The sequence below is a fragment of the Thalassophryne amazonica genome, chromosome 22, assembly GCF_902500255.1.
Source record: "Thalassophryne amazonica chromosome 22, fThaAma1.1, whole genome shotgun sequence".
Classification (NCBI taxonomy): Eukaryota; Metazoa; Chordata; class Actinopteri; order Batrachoidiformes; family Batrachoididae; genus Thalassophryne; species Thalassophryne amazonica.
The window spans coordinates 2,840,770-2,860,623 of record NC_047124.1 but is presented as its reverse complement, the minus strand read 5'-3'; the positions used below and the strand labels follow the sequence as shown (position 1 = coordinate 2,860,623).

General features: G+C 40.3%; 1 protein-coding gene across 10 annotated transcripts in view; it reads right to left on the bottom strand.

The window, feature by feature from the left end:
- Positions 1 to 19,854, bottom strand: part of celf2 (cugbp, Elav-like family member 2) — a 349,641-nt gene that overhangs the window by 251,640 nt on the left and 78,147 nt on the right. The window lies entirely within an intron of this gene.

Genomic DNA, 19,854 nt, shown 5'->3' with positions numbered 1-19,854 from the left:
GTTTCTTGTAATTTACTCATGAGTCTAAATCTGTCCATCAATGCTGGCCACTGATTGACTGAAAGCTGCAGTCCTCATGCGGACAGACAGTTTCATTCACACATGGTAAAAATATAAATTCTGACCTGTTCATTTCAGTCCAATTCACCATCACAGACAGACATGAATCCACATAAAGCTCCTGATTTTTGAAAATGACGTCTGGAAATAGTGTAATTCGTGGCTGGAAATGTAGTGTTTTAAAGCAAGTTCCTCTGTGGTTTTTCTGCTCCAGGTGCGTTTCTCATGCCGGGGTCACGCTCTGAACACACAAAAGTGCTGTGATGATTTAAACTTTTAAAGCACCGTCGCTGTGGTCGACAAGGTGTGGTCACACAAGGTGTGGTCACACCTGATCAATGTGCTGTTTAAACATTTAAAGCCCTGTTGGTGATCACCACACCAACAGATCAGCAGGTGTGATCATTCTGATCACACCTTATCGTGGTTGACTGGCACTTTAAAAGTTTAAATCATCACAGCATTTCCTTATTCAGGTCTGTGATGACCTGATCAGGTCTGATCAGCAGACCTGAAAGCAGCCTCTCAGCACTTTAAAAGTTTAAAGTGTCACAGCGCTTCATTCATTCATGGCAGCATTTCCCACAGCCAGTCCACTCATCAGCATTCTGTACAGAATGAAAATGGTCCACCAAGATAAAAAATGAAAATAAAAAAATAAAATAATGTCAACTCACTCTGTTTCTGATGCGCACCACACCGTGCAGTACTGACCTGAACCACTGGGTGGGAATGGCATATACGCTGGGTAATCGTCAAGGTGTGACAGCTGCATTAATTTATTAGACGTACGCCAGCGTGTGCCAGCATTTTTAATATGGCCGCGTTAAAGCTGCTGCTTTGGAATTTTGATTTCTCTGACTTTTCTGGACACCTTTAAGAAGATATTTTAAACATTTGAGCACAGCTAAAACACTTTGACTCTCATCTGGTGATGAGGGACTCTGTCCTGAAATCTCGACCACAGAATATCAAATACATATAATTCACACCTAAAATGTGCAAATGTAAAAGCCTACTACACACCAGCTCTCATATTCACAAATCCACACACACACACACACACACACACACACACACACACACACACACACACACACACACACACACACACACACACACACACACACACACACACATGATTCTAAGTAGCTAATAACTTGGATATTGTCAGTGAAAAACGTTTTCTGCAGAAACCATCATTTTAAGCCCCAAATAAAACATCATTATCCTAAGTATGATGGTACTAAAGGCACAGTCTTCTCTGTTCCAGTCAAGCATGAGGAGCTAGAAGAGGATGAATCCAACACGGCCGTGTCGAAATTTCAGATTGCACTGAAAGGCTTGTTTTTAAACCGGCAACATTTACGATCTAATTATACGACTGACATGGAAAATGCTCAACAGAAGTGGTCTCTTAGTCTCACATTCCATGTAAAAATGAAGTGTTTTGTCAAAATAAATGAAGTCTCCCATCCACTATCTCAGTTAAATGCAGCACTTTTCATTGCCATTTCCATGCAAATTGCCAAATAAATTAGCGAGGCAAACTGTTTTTGATGGATGTCCATTTCACTTCTGTACAATCACATGTGAGAATTCATTGTGGGAAGATTTAATTGTATTTATCTGTTCATCTGTCTGTGAGGAGAGCGCTGCACGGCACAATCACTGCATGATACAATTTAATATGCAATACAGGGCTCACAAGACCACACGCCAACCATGCCTTTGACAAGATTTTGACTTTTAATATTGTGCAGGAAGGGTTATTTTTAACAACACAAGACGGGAGCCAGTTTTACTTGTATGAACGGTATTCACTGGCAACTTCAGCACAATCACAATGATTAATACCAGGCAGGACTGTAAATCTCAACATTTCTTTTTAATCATAGTGTTCATGGTTTGGTTTCTTTATCGGGCAGGTCCCTCAGGCAAGGTCCAGGTTGCTCCCGGTGTGCAGATGAGCATGCTGACGTGTGTGTGTGTGTGTGTGTGCGCGTGGGAGACAGAATGTGAGTCATTGATGTAATGCATTTTGAGCGCCTGCGACAGATGCAGTAAGATTTAACTACAACAGCAAACAAAAATACAAAAATTGATGAACACTGAACGCATTTCTTTTGACAGTCAGCTGGATAGCTATAGTAATTCGTAACACTTATAATAAATGCTATCATCTTGCATGTGTCCAACTTAAAAGGACAGTGAACTTTGATGCACCAAGAATGTACCAAAACAGCAACTTTGGTTTTTCTCATGTAATATCTGCTACCTGTTGCACGGTTTGATGATGTTGGAACATTTAGAGCAGGTGCAGTGAGTCAGCCATAGACAGTTTCTGCATATGAATATAATAAAAAAAGAAATAAACTGTTATCTTTTGATAGTATCGTAATGGTTATGTTCCAAAATTTAACATGGTCAAACATCCACACAAAACCTTGCATAAAGTATTTTGATATGAATGAAGCAGATACTTCTTCCTTCTCTAGCTGTCTCTCTCTGTCAACATGTGTGTGTATTTGAAGTTACAATTAACTTGAAATAACCTTGTTTGTTATCTTTTTTTATCTTAAGACGAGGGCTGGTGGCCAACTCCCCCCCCCCCCCCCCACACACACACATACACACACACTCAGCTCGGTCTGTAATAAAAAAAAAGTGTTAACTCACTCTAAGTAATTTCAAGATATCTGGTAATCAAATCGACAGGCAAACACAAAGTAACAGTAATAGACACAAAACCCCAACCCTCCTTTGCCAGCTGATGAATGTAGACATAAACACAACCACATAATCAAGAATGCTATCATAAACATTAAGACATCAATCTACATAAATTGGGAAAGTGGGAAAACTATCACGGATGTGAAAATGTAACTAAGTACAATGTATGTAAAAAATTATACATTTCAACAAAAAATCAGAATACTAATACACACATAGCAGTAAATATGTTTCAGTTCATCTCCCACCTCTTTCGTACTGATTATATTTTTATCTATGCCAGTATGTTTCTAAATGTAAGGCTGCACATATTTTCAGGCACTGTGAGCAAAAGCATTACCATAAACTTTTTTTAAGTATCAGTGGTTCATGCTGATCGCGACTTTGGTCAAAGCTGATCACAAAGATGGAAACAGATGGAGAAAACAGAGGCCAGGTGGAACCAAGCCACAGTTTTTTGGCTGTGAGTATAAAACCGAGCGCAAACTTGTATTGGCTGATACCCCAGCAGGCGCGGAGCAGACGTTAAACAAAAGTGAAATGTTGGGGGACTCTTTGGACAGCGGTACCAGCGCGACGGTGAAGACAGAGCAGGTGGTAAGTCCAGACAACTGCCACGGGAATGGTTGGACAGTTTGAGATGAATTTTTAATTTTTTTTAAAGTGCTACATGACAGGAGACACTGTGAAGCAGCTGTCAGAGTTTGACTGGATGCCAAAAGCTTCTAATGCTGCCTGTTTAGTCAGCGTCAAATGCAGCCTCGAATTTAGAAACCATCAAGGACAGGTTTATCTCAACACAGCAATAACCAGATATCAACAACACATTTTATTTCTCTTGTTCCCATCTACAGGCAGCCTGACCTTTTTTATTTTCTAATATGATGTAAGATGTAAGATCACATCAAAAACAATTATTTTTTATCTGCCGTGTGAATGTCCATGAACTTTACTTTGTATCCACACAGACCAACTTAACATACTCAAACATCATAAACGGTCAACAGTTAAGTGAAGGATGTGACGGATACAATGAACTAATGAGCCAACTTCTAAAAAACATGGCACAATAGTACTAATAATTCAATAATAGGGGCACGTGGTATAGGCGGTAGGTAGACTGTATAAATGATATACATATGGCCTATGGTAGAGATTATGACTCCACCGACCAATCGCAATAACACTTGTTGATGAAGAACAGACACCACCGAGCAAGAGGAGCTGATTAAAAATAAACAGTGTGCACTTCAAACTCTATGCCGCCTTTTAAATTCTGTTCATAGGCCGACTATAATGTGAATTCTGATTAATAATTTCCGCCATGTTTTTTATTGAGTTTTATGGTCATATTTGGTACATGCATTTACAGAAAGCCACAGCAAAAAGTCGCATTTCCTCATTCAGCTCCATCTCAGGGCAGAAGAAGCAGAGAGAAAAAACCCCACGCCTTCCCTTTGACTTAAGCCAATCAAGATCACCAACCCACGTTGGGTGGTCTCTGAGGACTTTCTGGACAAAATGCCACCAAAGGCAAACAAAAGTACTAACACTGCCTCCAGCTGGACAGAAGCAGGAATGACAAAGTGTGAGGTCATTCCAATGTCCAAAATTACATGTCCAAGTGAGAGAGGCGTTGTTTCGGTCAGAAACTGTTCTTTTCTGAGTGGCACAAATACAATTTGTGGGGCATCTGATTGCATGTACATAGTTGTTAGGCGTGCAGCCGATCTGATCCAATATCGGTATTGGGTTCCGATACCAAGGTAATTCAAGTATCGGAAAATACCGATCCATCCTGCGGCATTTTCCAATACTGGAGAGAAACCGCATCTGTGAAACCTCTCAACTGCTGATTGCTCTCTGCTCTGTGTACTGTTCAGCGAGGGGGGAGTGGGAAGTTTCTGAGCTGAAGCAGAGCTGTTACTTTTGTGCACCACAGCCGAGGGTTTTAAGCCACAGGAAGCAGCAAATTTAGCCAGGTAGCGGCTCTCGGGTAGCGGCTCTCCACTTCAAACTGTATGCGCCACCAAGGACAGATTGTCTAAAAAATAACTAGAAGTGTGTGCTGAAAAAAAAAATCAGCTGCTTCTGCATTCCAAGGCCGTGAAACAGCAGCTCAGAGCACAAGAGTGGTGCAGAGTTTGTTCCTGTACGCTGAATGTGAAAAAACTCCATTAGAATCCCTCACATGAGCCTCGCTGATGATACATTTAGAAATTTCCGGTTTATTTCACAGTTGAAAGGCTTTGTGTTTCCAAAAAGTTCCACGTTTGCTGTTAGTAGGAAAATGGTGAGAGGGAGACAGGGAGACAGAGAGAGAGAGAGAGAGAGAGAGAGAGAGAGAGAGAGAGAGAGAGAGAGAGAGGGAAAGGACTTTTTTTTGCTCCAACACTTGCTTTGACAATGAACACATATATTTCAATTGAAGTTGAATTGAGACAGAGAGAGACAGAGGGAGGGAGCGGACTTAATTCTTAATTTTTACTATAACGCTTGCTTTGACAGACAGAGAGAGAGAGAAAGAGAGATAGACAGACAGAGACAGACACACAGACAGAGAGAGACACACAGACAGACAGAGGGAGGGAGAGGACTTAATTTTTAATTTTTACTGTAACACTTGCTTTGACAATGTAAACATACAGTTGTATGTAAAACTTTGGGCACCCCTGATCATTTTCATGATTTTCCTTTATAAATCATTGGTTGTCTGCATCAGAAATTTCAGTTAAATATATCATATAGCAGACAAACATACTGATATTTTAGAAGTGAAATCTCTTCTAATGAGTGGCAACATGAAAGCCTCTAAACAACTCTCAAATGACCTGAAAACAAAGACTGTTCAAAATCATGGTTTAGGGGAAGGATACAAAAATCTATCTCAGAGATTTCAGCTGTCAGTTTCCACTGTGAGGAACATAGTGAGGAAATGGAAGACCATAGGCACAGTACTAGCTAAGGCCCTAAGTGGCAGGCCAAGAAAAATCTCAAATAAGCTGAAGTGAAGGATGGTGAGAACACTCAGTCAACCCACAGACCTGCTCCAAAGACCTACAACATGATCTTGCTGCAGACAGTGTCTCTGTGCATCGTTCAATGATACATTCGCACTTTAAACAAAGAGATGCTGTATGATGCTGTAATACAGAGGAAGCCTTTTCTGCGTACATGCCACAAACAGAGTCACTGTTGTGAAAGTGTTGGAACACGGACCCACAACAGGGGGCGCAATGAACGGACAATGGAGAAGGTAAATAACAAGATTTACTTCTGTGACACAGGCACAATTAATATAACAAACACAATTTGGGGTCGAATCCGCTGGTGTCGTGTGGGCAGGCTCGAAGGTAGGAGACGTCCGTCTCAGTCGAACCGGAACCACCCAGATCTCCTCTGCCACCGAACCCTGGAAATACTGGAACCGCCAAGTCCCGAATTCCCAGGTGGCCACTGCCTCCGCTCGTCGGATCCGGTACTGCTGGCGGGAGAGAGCAACAACACACAGGTGTGGATGACCGCACCCAGTAACGGAGAGGGGAGAAGCCGCCTCCACCTCTTGTCAAAGAACAGCAGGAAGGTGAGTACTTATCCAAAACAGTGAAGCTATCTGTAGTCACCAGTCCTGAAAAGGTTTAATAGGTTTAGCTGGTTAATATATAAATGCAGAGAATACTACCTTAGTCTTAGGCGATATCTCGGCACTGAGGTGGAGACGCCGTCCTCCTGATATACCCCTGTGCTGAGTGGAACAGCTGTGTCTGGTGATGGGTGACAGCTGTCACCCAGGCTACTCCCATGATGCGGCAGCGCCCTCTGGTGCCTGGAGCCCGCACTCCAGGCAGGGCGCCCTCTGGTGGTGGTGGGCCAGCAGTACCTCCTCTTCAGCGGCCCACACAACAGTCACTTGAGGTATGCTAAAGCACATTTGGACAAGCCAGCTTCATTTTGCAATAAGGTGCTGTGGACTGATGAAAGCAAAATTGAGTTATTTGGACATAACAAGGGGCTGAAAAAGAACACAGCATTCCAAGAAAAACACTTGCTACCTACAGTAAAATTTGGAGGTGGTTCCATCATGCTGTGGGGCTGTGTGGCCAGTGCAGGTACTGGGAATCTTGTTAAAGTTGAGGGTCACATGGATTCCAGTCAATATCAGCAGATTCTTGAGAACAATGTTCAGTGACAAAGTTGAAGTTGCACCTGGGCTGGATCTTTCAACAAGACAACGACACTAAACACTGCTCAAAATCTACTAAGGCATTCATGCAGAGGAACAAGTACAATGTTCTGGAAAGGCCATCTCAGTCCCCAGACCTGAATATTATTGAAAATCTGTGGTGTGATTTTAAGCGGGCTGTCCATGCTCGGAAACCAACAAACCTGAGATGTTTTGTAAAGAAGAATGGTCCAAAATACCTTCAACCAGAATCCAGACTCTCACCAGAAGCTACAGGAAGCATTTAGATACTGTTATGTCTGCAAAAGAAGGATCTACTAAATACTGATGTATTTTTTCTGTTGGGGTGCCCAAATTTATGTACCTGCCTAATTTTGTTTAATGAATTACACTATGTAACACAATTTTTGTTCTGGCTTCTAAGTGTTATATTTAAACTGCTTATGTCTAAAGTCTATGGAAAAATGACTACATTCAGCACAAACTTTGATTTTATTTTTTTTTTATGTTCTAGAAAGTTCTAAAAGTTTCTTGAAATTTCTAGATAATTCTGGAAACTTCTAGAAAATTCTGGACAGTTCTAGCAGTTCAAGAATATTCTAGAAGACTACTCAGTAGTAGTGAAGGTGAATCGAGAATATTCTTGAAAACAGACAAATTTCAAAATATCATTGTCCTGATCACAGAAGCAAAGTTTCTGTGGAATAACAGCTATTTTCTATTTATTTAAGGCATAACAGGTTAGGAAAACACACTGTGTACCCAGGAACAAAACAAAAATAAAAATTTGTTACATAGTATTATCACACACTTTCTGTAGATCCTATAAACTTCATTTCATTTCTCAAATATCACTGTGTTTGTCTGCTATATGATATATTTAACTGAAATTGCTGATCCAAACAACCAATGACTTATAAAGGATAATCATGGAAAACATCAGGGGTGCCCAACCTTTTACTTACAACTGTATGTCTCCCATATCAATAAAGCTCCACTGAAATTGAAAATTGAGGAGAGACAGACAGACAGAGAAACAGAGAGAGGGCTGTCTTTTCGCTTTACATTTATAAAAAATAAAAGTACTTAATTCTTTCACCAAAACATCAAATCTAGAATTTTCATCTTAGATACACCTTCTGGCAAATTTTATCTGAACTTTCAGGTCTCCCTATTAAGGAAATCCTCATATAAAATCAACAATAATGATAATATTAAAACAAAGAGTTCTGGTATTGGATCGAAAGTGAAAAATTGTAGATCGGTGAATCCCTAATAGTTGTACAATAAATGCCTGAAAGCTTTCCTGCATTTTAATGTAAATAGTTATATTATATAACTTAGTTTTTTTTTTTTTTTTGCTACATATGTTCATGTTTTTGAAATTTACCATTTATATTTGCATTCTAAGTTATACAAATGGCGTTTGTTTGCACTATTTTCCACCATAGAGTGCTGAGTTTTAATTTTGAGTTTGGAGATAGCACAATAAATGTTCTCAAAATTACATTCTATCTCTTTTTTTTTTTTATCAATTTAGCTTTGCTAAGGGACTATTAACCCATTCAGAAAAACTTCTATTATAATTGTTACACTTACGTTTATATCACGATATATACCATTACCATGAAGGGATTTAATTTATACCACAAAATGAATTTTAGGCGATATCGCCCAACCCTATGTAATTATATGTAATAATCCATATATCTTCATAAATACTGAAAGGCACATGATTATCACAGCACAAAATCAGACCACGAATTAATGAGGTTGACCAAAAAAACTTTAAATCAGATTACCTTGCCATATTACAAAGTTTTGGCCATTTTGAAGCGTGATTCCTTCCGGGATGGTGTTGAATTCTTCACAGGCATGTGAGCAGCAATAGAAAAAAAATGCTGAAAATGGGTGGGCCTCAAGAGGGCCTTAGTGGTGGGTCTGAAGCTGAAGGTGTTAGCACGTAAATGCGCCCCAGAACCATTTTCTGCAGTGAATTTGCAAGAAGACAGGGGGGATGGAGGCAGCGGTTCATCCAGTTTTTTACAAGCTGGACAAAATCTATCTTCATATGTCAGCAACATCTGTGCCATGTGAGAAGATCTTCTCCGAAACTTGAGAGGCGGTAAAAAAAAAAAAAGGAACAGACCCAAACCTAACAAATGCATTTCAGACACTCTGTTCAGGCTCCACGGATAGCAGCATTAAACTCTAGTGCCTAAAACTCTCGTGAATATATTTCTGGGTTTATAGATGTTACAGATGTTGGGGCAACTGTTTGTTGTGATTTGGCGCTATATAAAAAAAATTGATTGATTGATTGATTGATTATTGTATTTGCGTTTGTTAAATTCCACGCATCTTAAATGTAGCAGACAGATTATCTGGGATTTTGTTTGGCAAGTTTTTCAGACCTCTACTGCCATCTACTGGCCAGTAGTGTTCATGGCAGTATTCTCCCTAAGTACTAAGCGTCTGGGCACCAGTAGATGGCAGTGTTCTATTTATTTTGACCCCGGTTATATCAGATGGTTGTCAAATTTGGCTTTGCAAATGGCTTTTTTTTTTTTTTTTTTTACAAATTAAGTTAAAAAACAAAACAAATAATATTACAAGACAACTCTGCGGTGTTTGCACAGGCACAGTGCGAGCGGTTGGACACTTGTAGCCCCTCAGCAGCAGGATACAGAATAATATCAAACAGGTTTGATTTTCATTCAACCATACGATTGGCGAGCAGGAGGTGGTCGTGAGATGTTGAACGTAGCTTGTTACTGTACACTACACGATGCAGGACGCGTGATTAACCTGAAACTCGGTCCAAAAAATTCTCGCACGAATGAAAAATCATCTGAAAAAGGGCCAAAACTCGCACAGTGTAAAGCCAACATTTATGTGTCAAGACAAAGTGCACATTTTACAACATCATCAAACGTGCGCACGCCACTAATAAAATGAGCACACATTCTCTCCACATGCAAAACATTTTGCTCCATAAAAATGCCTGTTTTTACAAATAAAAAATGGAATATTTTACAAAAGCACATTTATCTGTAAACACCAACACATGACACATTAACGTGTTGGTTTACATAATGAATGACTGAACCAATCAGTGTTTAGCAGAGGCACTTTTACCCAGAATCCTTTGCGATCTGTCTGTGTTTGTTACAAAACATCAGAATTAGTGCATTATTCAACATTAAAAGATATATGTTATATTTTAACTTTGTACAAATGACAGAATTGACATTAATGGAGTTATTCTATTGGTATTAATGTTATTTATAAATCAAAACCATAAGTCAGCATGACTTTATTTTCCAAGACCTCTGCCTGACCGGAGCGTTGTAATTGATAGAGAGCTGGGCTTTATGGCTGCTCTCAGGGTGCCTCTGTGTTGGAAGCTGTGTAGTAAACAGGAGCTTCCAGCAGGGGGCAGGAAGTTCAAAAATAAAAGTGAGGCCTCATTGTTTGGGTTTGTTGTCACTTTTAATATTACTAGAAGCTATTGTGGTGTTAAAACTCAAATTCAGTTTATTATTAGTTGCAAATGTACCAGAGACAATATAGGAAGTTATCGGTTATCTGTAACTTCTGATACATTTTTGGCTGGTTTATCGTTTTATCTTTATCAAAGATAACTTTTCAGTTATCTGATTATCTGTTATCGAAGTTAATTTTTTGGTTATCTGTGCCCACCACTGTTATTATTTAACATACATAACAATGCCATAGCTGTTTCATGACATCTTGCTATATTAAAATGTTAAAGATTAGCCAGCAGATGTCACCATATTTCATTGTATCAAGCACTTCAAAACACTGAACCTAGGAACACAATTGCTTCATACTGATTCAGTGGGTCAAAATGCTTCAGTTTCTCAGTCACTAATAAAATACATCAGCGACCACTAATTATGACAACATCTGCATGGACAGAGTTCTAATTTAAATTTTTCAATTTATTTTCATTTATATAACGCCAAATCACAACACTGTTGCCAACATAGTCTAAATTTTCGGGGTCCAAAAATTGACCGCATGTAAAGCTGAAAGGCAAGTTAAGCATACGCGAGTTAACGGGGTTCACCTGTATGTGAAGAACGTGTTAAGTGTTTGTTAGTAACATCGAGGTGTCTTTAAGTAGTGACGTCTTTAAGGACTTGCTGTGGTCCTCAGGTTTACAGCATTAACAGAAACATTTACAATGTCAATAAAAATACAAGTTTAATTTGACATGTTAACAGAGTCCCTACTCAGAAATCAGTTCAACTTTAAAAGCAAGAACAAAAGGTTCAATTAAGATGCCTGAAGTGTTTTGTTTATTTATTACTTGAATTATCTGCCTCTAATGGGTTAACTTGGTTACTTCAGCACACTGTTTAAACAACATCTCTAAGCTTCGATGCAAACATGCACACTCAAATGCACATTTGGGATCAATTTAATGTTTGATCATCCTAAAAGCTCCACGCATGCATCCCTCAGCTCCTTCTCACATCTCCAAAATAATTTTCTCTCCTCTGACAGCCTGCTCTCACAGCCCATCTGTGAGATTCTAACACTCTTAACACTTCTCTCCTTCTCGCCTGCCATCTTGCCTTTTACATAGTCGCAGCATTACCCACAAACCCCAGCAAATCAGCATGCCCGAAGATCTCTAAACACTGATAAATACATGGACTGTCTGTATCGCACACCTTCCGCTTTCACACCACGTCTCTATCTCATCACCATCCCAGGTGTGTTTGTGTCATTTTCGCCAAAGCGTGCCAGTTCTGAAGATGATGTCAGATGTGGGCTACTGGCCCGCCTCCAGATGGATTTAAACTCTCCCATTGGAGGACTAGTCTCGCAGAGAACCGTGCCAAAGCGCTGAAGGGAAAGAGAGGATTGGATGACAGGGAGACCTGAGCAACTCTAACAAGCTGCAATTTCATTAATCATCATCCGACTTTTGCTGTGTTTGAGATTTCTTGGAAAAGAAAACTGAGAACAATTTCATAGTTAAATGATTTTTTTTTTCATGGATTTTTATGTTGTGGTGATGGAGGAAATGAACACCCACAGAATACTGGTCCTTTATGGCACATGGTCGACAATCCCTGTCTAACAAACATGAGCAATTTGTCAACATTTTTCTTCTTCTTTCAACTGAGAGCAAAAGCTGTAATAGCCATAAGTAATCAGACTCATGGCACCCACTTGAGTTGGCTACCTCCATTTGGAATTCTTCTTTACCTTCATGTGTCTGATGGACTTTGACTGTCTGTCTATTCATCTCGTCTTCAGCCTTCCCCTTTTTCTCTTCCAGTCTGCTTATACGAGTACTTCCACCACAGAGATATTATCGCCTCGTTACGTGCAAACTCCCTTCACTGCCCATCTCTCAGCTCAATCCATCGTTGCTGGTCTGACCAGTGTCCTAAACCTGACCTTTAACTTTTGCCTTTACTCTTCAGCCACAAAACACTCGACAGTCTTCCAGCTTTTCCATCCAGAATAAAGTTAAGTTATTTATACATTCAGTTCTCCAACTTTGGCCACGACTGATCCTAACTATTTAAACATATTCATTTCAGTATGTCAGCTAAAATCTGAAATCTCATCCCCAATAAACTTTAAATATTTTGACTTCTTCATATTAATCCAAAATGCAAAGCATTGTTTGCAAAGCGTTTGATTATGTTGACTGGATTAAGACATAGTCAGCCTTTACACAAACACCACAAGTGCGACATGATACGGGGTTCGGAGTCTGTGGCTTCTGTCCAGTGAATTCTGGTGTTCATCAGTGATGACTCTTACTCTGCTCAATGTTTGATTGGATTTGGTGTTGGATAGGGTTGGGGACTCCACTGTCTTAGGTGCCTTTGTTGTTGAGGAAAGCTTTGCTGTCCTAGACACTGAGGATGATGATGTACTCTTTTTGAAACCAATGGATGCCCAGATTGCAACACTTGACGGGAGTCTTGGTTTGCAACCGTCCTGAATAAAGCCAAACTCCCTGAACTCAGCACTCAGAAGAGGATCTGTTTACGGTGAAACTGTCAGGCCGTGCAACTGGATCCTTGGCCCTTGAGATTGAGAGCTACCTGGGAAGTGTTTATAGAGTCAGGAAGTTGTTGGACTGAGGTGTTTGGCAAAACTAATACCTTTGCTGGGGAATGGAGATCCAAGTCTTTAATGTCTTGGGGCTTCTCATCTTACTGCATGATTATGAACCCTGGATGATAACCAGTGGCCAAACATGAAGACTGGATGTCTTTGGTACCAGGACACTTCACAAGATCCTTACTAATGCTGGAATGACTTGGTGATAAATGAGCAGTGAAACTCAGATGAGGCACACCACTTGTATTATGAAGGAACATCAACCAAGGATCAAGGAAAAAGACCAAGGACCTGGCCACATTTCACTTGGCTGTGAAGGTACTTTACTTTCATGAAGTGGTGATGGACCAGTTCGTCTTCCAGGACCTTACAAGCTTCTGTAGTGTGGTGGATGCAGAATGCTCCAAAATCTGACTCTGGCCCTTCACAGTATTAATCTTCATTTCTCTATCCTCCAAAATCCTTCTCTATTCTTCTTGCTTTCTTTCACCTTAGTCTCTTCTGGTACTGCACAACATAATGTCATCTGCAACAAGCATGCACCAAGGAAGTGGTGTTTAATCTCAGAAATCAACACATCCACAACCAAAGCAAAAAGGCCTGAACAACCTAAATGTGCATCTTTGTTGCTTCTTTATGGCTTATGCCCTTGAAAAGCTCTTGATGCTGCTTGGATTACCCCTGAACCACCTGTTTTTCATCTGTGTTTTCAAGCGGAAAACCCATATTACCATTAACTTACCACTTACAGTGAAAATGTTGATTTCAATATGGAAATAATACAAGATCAATGCAACAATAACACATTTTACTTTCTATTCAATCAGCAAATGAAAAGGAATGGCTCTGCAGCTTGATGGTGCAATTGCTTGAAAATGGCAATTTCGCTGTAATATACAGCTATAAAACTGGAGGTGTGTGCACGATAAAAAGGCTCAGTTACAAGCGCTCTATTACCCCCCCAACAGGGTCCATTCAGTGTGTAGGTGTGTGCACAGGAGTGAGCGGGCATGCATGCATGACATATTGAGGACATTTAAAGGCGGTGTGAGAAATGATGAGAGAAAGGTGTTGTGAGAGCAGCATGTTAGGCCTCATCTATGCTGTGATATTCAAAGGTTATGCATGACCACTGTAAGCTGTCAGGTTAGGGTCAGGTCTAGGAGCATGTGTTGTTACCACACGTCACTGCAGCCACCACACATCAGAAATGCTTTGGGTCTTCAATGACAACCACCAAGCAGACAACTGGTCCGTCCCCTCCTCTCAACAGTAACCATCTATCTGCTGCAGCCAAGTGGATCTTCAGCACTCAGATACCTGCTTGCTGAATTATGCCCAGAGAAATTCACCACATGTTCAAAATGCCACCCATATGTTGCACATACATAGGACATCATGGACAGTTCCATAGAAATAATTGGGTAACCAGTCTTCAAGGTATATGGACGTGAGGCATCAAGACGTGGACCTTCAATCTCCTGCAATGGTATTGGTATCACCAAACACCTCTGCCCAGCAACCTCATGAATCCAAAAACACTTCCCACATGTCTCTTGATCTCAAAAGCTTATGACCCAGAGATGTGACTGTCATTGCTGAGACAAGAGCACGTGACCTGTAACAACCTCAACCTTCTAGCCATGGAGACTCTGCTGAGCATCAGTCTTGCCTCTTGGACCTGTGCGGTTTCTCTCTCTCTCCCTTCTCCAACCCTTGAATAGCATCCGCCACCCCCATCCCCTCCCCTTTCCCTATTTAATAACAGCGCTACAGATCAGCTCCATTAGCCCAGACCTCCTCTCACATGGAAATGAGGCTGCCGTTATGGAAGCACACGTCACGCATTACTGATGCCGCCCTCCTGACCTGTCCCTGATCACAACACAATAAACTGTGTCTGAGAGAGAAATGAGCTGTGTGTGCGTGTATGTGTGATACAAAAGTAGCTAAATTGAGATGCATTAAAGTTTAGATGGGGCTGACGGATACTCCGCTTGTATGAACAGAACCAAGAGCGAGGCCATTACTGTGTGGACGGATGATAAGATTGTGCAAAGTGAGCCTGTGAAGGATGTAAGACGGAGCAAAGAGGATACAGCAGTTACTGTCATTAGTTATAGAAAAAAGCTGCTTGGTGAAAAAATATTCAGTTAATGTGGTCAGACTGTGTAAGGTCTGTATATCTACCTTTTACACTGAAATAAAGTTTGGGTTTTGTCTTAAACAATGGCAAAGTCCAACAGTTCTATATGTGCAGGTTTAGGAAGTGCCTTGTTCTCTGCAATATTTCAATCTCAAAGGGCTCATTTTAGACTTGAATGAAGTTTACCACGGTGACTAAAAAGTCTCTCAAAGTTGAAGCATTTATCACATAGACGTATATAAAGCACCAACTGAGACACAAAAGCTGCAGACAAAGACTGGCTTCTTTTCAGGCAGATACACTGTCTGCATAAATGCTCCAATGCCTATTTTAACAACGTTCCTCTTTTCCCGGAGAGCTGCACAGCCCAGATTGTGTTTGTATCGTGGCCGGCAAGAATGACAATGAGAAGCCTCGACAACAAAGAGTGGAGGTTCATACAGCATTTACCTGCTCGTGTTTGAAAGTGTCAGGAGGTGGGACTGTGTTCTCGTTGGTGGAAATAGTGCTGCAAGGTCACAGTTTTTCATTTGGCACCGTGTTAGATGATATTAGGCACTACCTCGAGCTTGTGTCTGCGTATGCACAAAGTCAAACCATTTTTCATCAATATGTTGAGTGTTACTATATCCTGCAATAAACCATCTACAAACCATCTACAAAAACACTTGATGACTGTGATTTTAGGGGGCTACCATATATAAAGCTAACCTCAAGCAACTTTTCTACTCTTTCACAAAATCTAATATATATATATATATATATATATATATATATATATATATATATATATATATATATATATATATATATATATATATATATATATATATATATATATCACCACAATTTTATGTTTTTAGGCAAGAAACATTCTTTGTCACAGTTAGTAGGACTATCATTGAAGGCATGACAGGAAGATCCAGACTCTAGTGGGACTTACCCAAGCAGTAATGTACATCCAACTCAAGCTTGGAAGTCAAAACAGAGGACAGCTCAGAACACCCTCAAAGCGACTACAAAGCAGTACAGCACCTCCTGTGAAGACTGGAAAATCCTAGACCAAGACCAATGGAGGAGCTACTGCCATGAGGGTATTGTCACCACTGAGAAGAGTATTGCAGCCTATGGACAAACACCAAACCAGGAAGTCTCGATCAACCAGTTCCTGCAAAACCTGAAACATTTCATTCTTGTACTGAACAATGGATGATCACCATCATCAAACTGTAATGTGTAACTCAAACTGTTGAGCGCCAACGTGCAGGATTCCTCAAAGGGCAGGATATGATTAAAAGTAACATTTGCTTCAACAAAGCATGGAGTCAATAAAAAGGATGAAGCAGGGAAGAAAACCCAGACACAGAATTAAACTGATAAATACAGCTAAAGTACAATGATTTATGAGACAGAACTAAAGAGGCACTGTGTGCGACCGAGATGAGTTTTTCAATTACCAATGTAGATTTTTAGAGAACAAACCGGCCGATGGTCGATATAATATTCTGATGTGTCTGTGTTCTTTTGTATTTGGTACAATTTAATAATAACACGGGAGAACACAACTGTATTTAAATGAAAATGTATTTAACACTGCTACTGTGTGCAGTCTTGATGTTGGAGTGTTTTCATCAGGTCATGTTACCTCCAGCACTGGCATGTTTCTCACTGCTTCAAAACAACATTCTTGCTGGTTTAAGGCACCCGTCTTGAATATCAACTGACACAAGAGGGAGTCCTAACAATCTTCCACAGAAGCAACAATGATAAGCCACTTGTCACGAGCGCAGACATCCGCCAAGGCCGATTATCTCAAAATGCCTTTAATCGGCCGGATTAATCTGGTGCAGGATTACTACTATCAGGTCAGCTCATGTCTGGAAGGAAGCACTCATGCCACATGTCTCAGCGCTTCCTAAGACTGCACCCTTCCAGACAGAGGCCTCAGACGTTGTACCTGGAATCTCCTCGAGCCATTCTCTAAGAGTGTCAAGACCCCAAGAGTTCCTATGACCACTCAGACCACGGTGGCCGCTGCTGTCACATCTTTCCTCAGTCACCTCCTGATACTTCTCAGTCTTCTCATGCTCTTTCTTTGTGATGTTGGAATTGTCACATCTCTCACAACTGCCCTTTTCTCTTCATGGTAAATCACCAATATGCATGCTGTTTGTGTGTGGAGTTTGAAGTCCCTTAGTACCTTTCTTCTGCTGTTCTTAAACACCTTTGATGGTGTTCTCCACTTGGAATTTGGTACTTACACTCCATATTTGGCACAGATGTTCCTGTGTACTATTCCAGCTGCTTGGCTATTCTCATGGCCTGCATCCTGCATTTTGCCAAAATGTGTGTATGAGAGATAAGAGAGTCGGAACAGCCCTGAAAAACAAAGTGGTGAGGACTAACACAATGTCCTTGATAAGTGAATGTCAGACGGATGTGAGTGAGGAGAGGAAGGACGTGTAACACAAAGAAAAAGGACCAAGTGTGACTAAATCACACACACACACACACACACGGTTTGTGAGGTCCATCGTTAAAAAGTTCACGTCTGCTGTTGCAGTTTATGAGGAACGAGAACACCTACAGCGATGGTGAAAAACGGCTTAATGGTGAGATGCATACATTTTTTTTTGACGGCCACAAATGTCATCCATTTGTTGAAATCGTGCTATGTTGAGCTCATATTGCTTTGTAAATGGGTGATTCTTTAACTACGGGCACTATTGGCCTTGTAAATGTAATTTCCACCACACCATTGCCTTACAATATAAAGCGCCTTGGGGCAACTGTTTATCTCCATAGAAACTACCCAAACAATCTTTCATACAAACTGTTTAAAGGGACATTACAGTGTTGTGGTGGAAATTACGGCAATAGTGTGGGACAACTACATTTTGTTTAAAAAAAATCACAACAGTTGTATGACATTGAATACCCCAATTATGTTTTGATTATTTTACTGATATTTTATTCAGATATATTTTAAAACATTAGAAAAAACATTTCTTTACCATTCATTTTTATCATTGAAGATCAAAAGTCTGGGTGTGGGACAAGCACAAAACGGCAATATTTGCATATAATGATACTGACAAAAGGTGAAAAAGTCATCATAGACTACTAGAACAAATTTCTTAACACACTTTCATTGTAAAGATAACTATAAAAGTGTGAAATTTCCCCTTTTTTCTGTTTTTCATACAATATGATCAAAGGACATAATAAGTGCCCGTAGTCTAAGAATCACCCAAATATGTTGTGGAACTAATAGGGAACCTCAATCACGTCCTGTTACCTTGTTAGCTTTGACTGATGCTCAACATAATGGAGCAGAAATTATGGTTTGTCACAATTGGAAATAATTAAGGCTCTTTTGTGGTGATGGAGTTCCATCTGAAGCTTTCATTAGCTGGTTCAATACCAGGGCTTTGCTTTTGTCCACTTGAGCAGTGGAAATCAGTCATGTCCTTATCCGCCCCCTTGTTGCTGCTCTTTGGAAACAACAGATTTGATGAATAAACTTCCCTTCTCTAAACAATCGTTCCTGGCAGGCGGCGAGACCCAGTGGTGACAAGGTGGCTCATAAAAGGCCACTATATCAGATCTATTCCTGCCCACTGATAAAAGAAGCGGGGCATAAATCAATATCATGAATGCCAGTTCATCAGATTGAGGGGTAGCTCAGACGATGAAATGTCAACCACTAATCTCTTTAATAGTGTGATATTACATTTTAATCCCAGTCTGATTCCTTCACTCTTTCATTCAGCCACTTCTGCCAACGCCTGTCAGACAGTGAGGGAAGGAAGGAAGACTGTAAATACGGCGAGGTTTAAAAACAGAGAGAAAGTCAGGTGGATTAAGGAGAGGGAGAGGAAGAAGCAGGAGAGACAGGAGAGCAGAAAAGTCATGGAGGAAGAGGAATGGTTGGTTTATGGTGTGTTGTGGCAGGCTGTGAATTTACAGTGTGGGGTGATGGACTGTGAGAGACGGAAGGCCTATAAAGTGATGTCGATGAGAACTGAGGACAAATTGATATGATCATAACATGTCACATTAAAGACGCTGCTGTCATCCATCAACATGATAAAAGGCGTCTTTCATTCTAACACCACTACCATTGATCTCAATGCTTTACCAACCGCTAACCACTTATGATAACTATCATTACGCAGTTATGTGGATGATGAAGATTTATCAACGCTGTCTGAAGTATCAGACAGAAGCAACCAAATTAAAGGCAACAAAAATAAGGCTGCGAACAAGTTTTTTCTTCTTTTTTTACTCTCCAATTGATTTTAAAATGACTGTGAAATAATTTCATTTATTGAAAGAACAAAACTGACTTGTTTCAGGCCAAAGAAATACTCTGTTCTGCACCATAATATTTAGGTGAAAAGAAAACTGTTATTCCACAGTTTTTCTTCCCCACAATTAGTTTATTTCACTGAACTGCCTAAAAGGCTTGAATTCCCACATTTGCAGCAGTAACGAGCCGTGACATGACCTCCAACCAATGCTTACAGAGTCTGTAACTGTCACATCTGTTTGCCTACAGGGATGACATTTACCTGATAAACTTTTTGATGCAACAAAATCATACTGGTCCTCC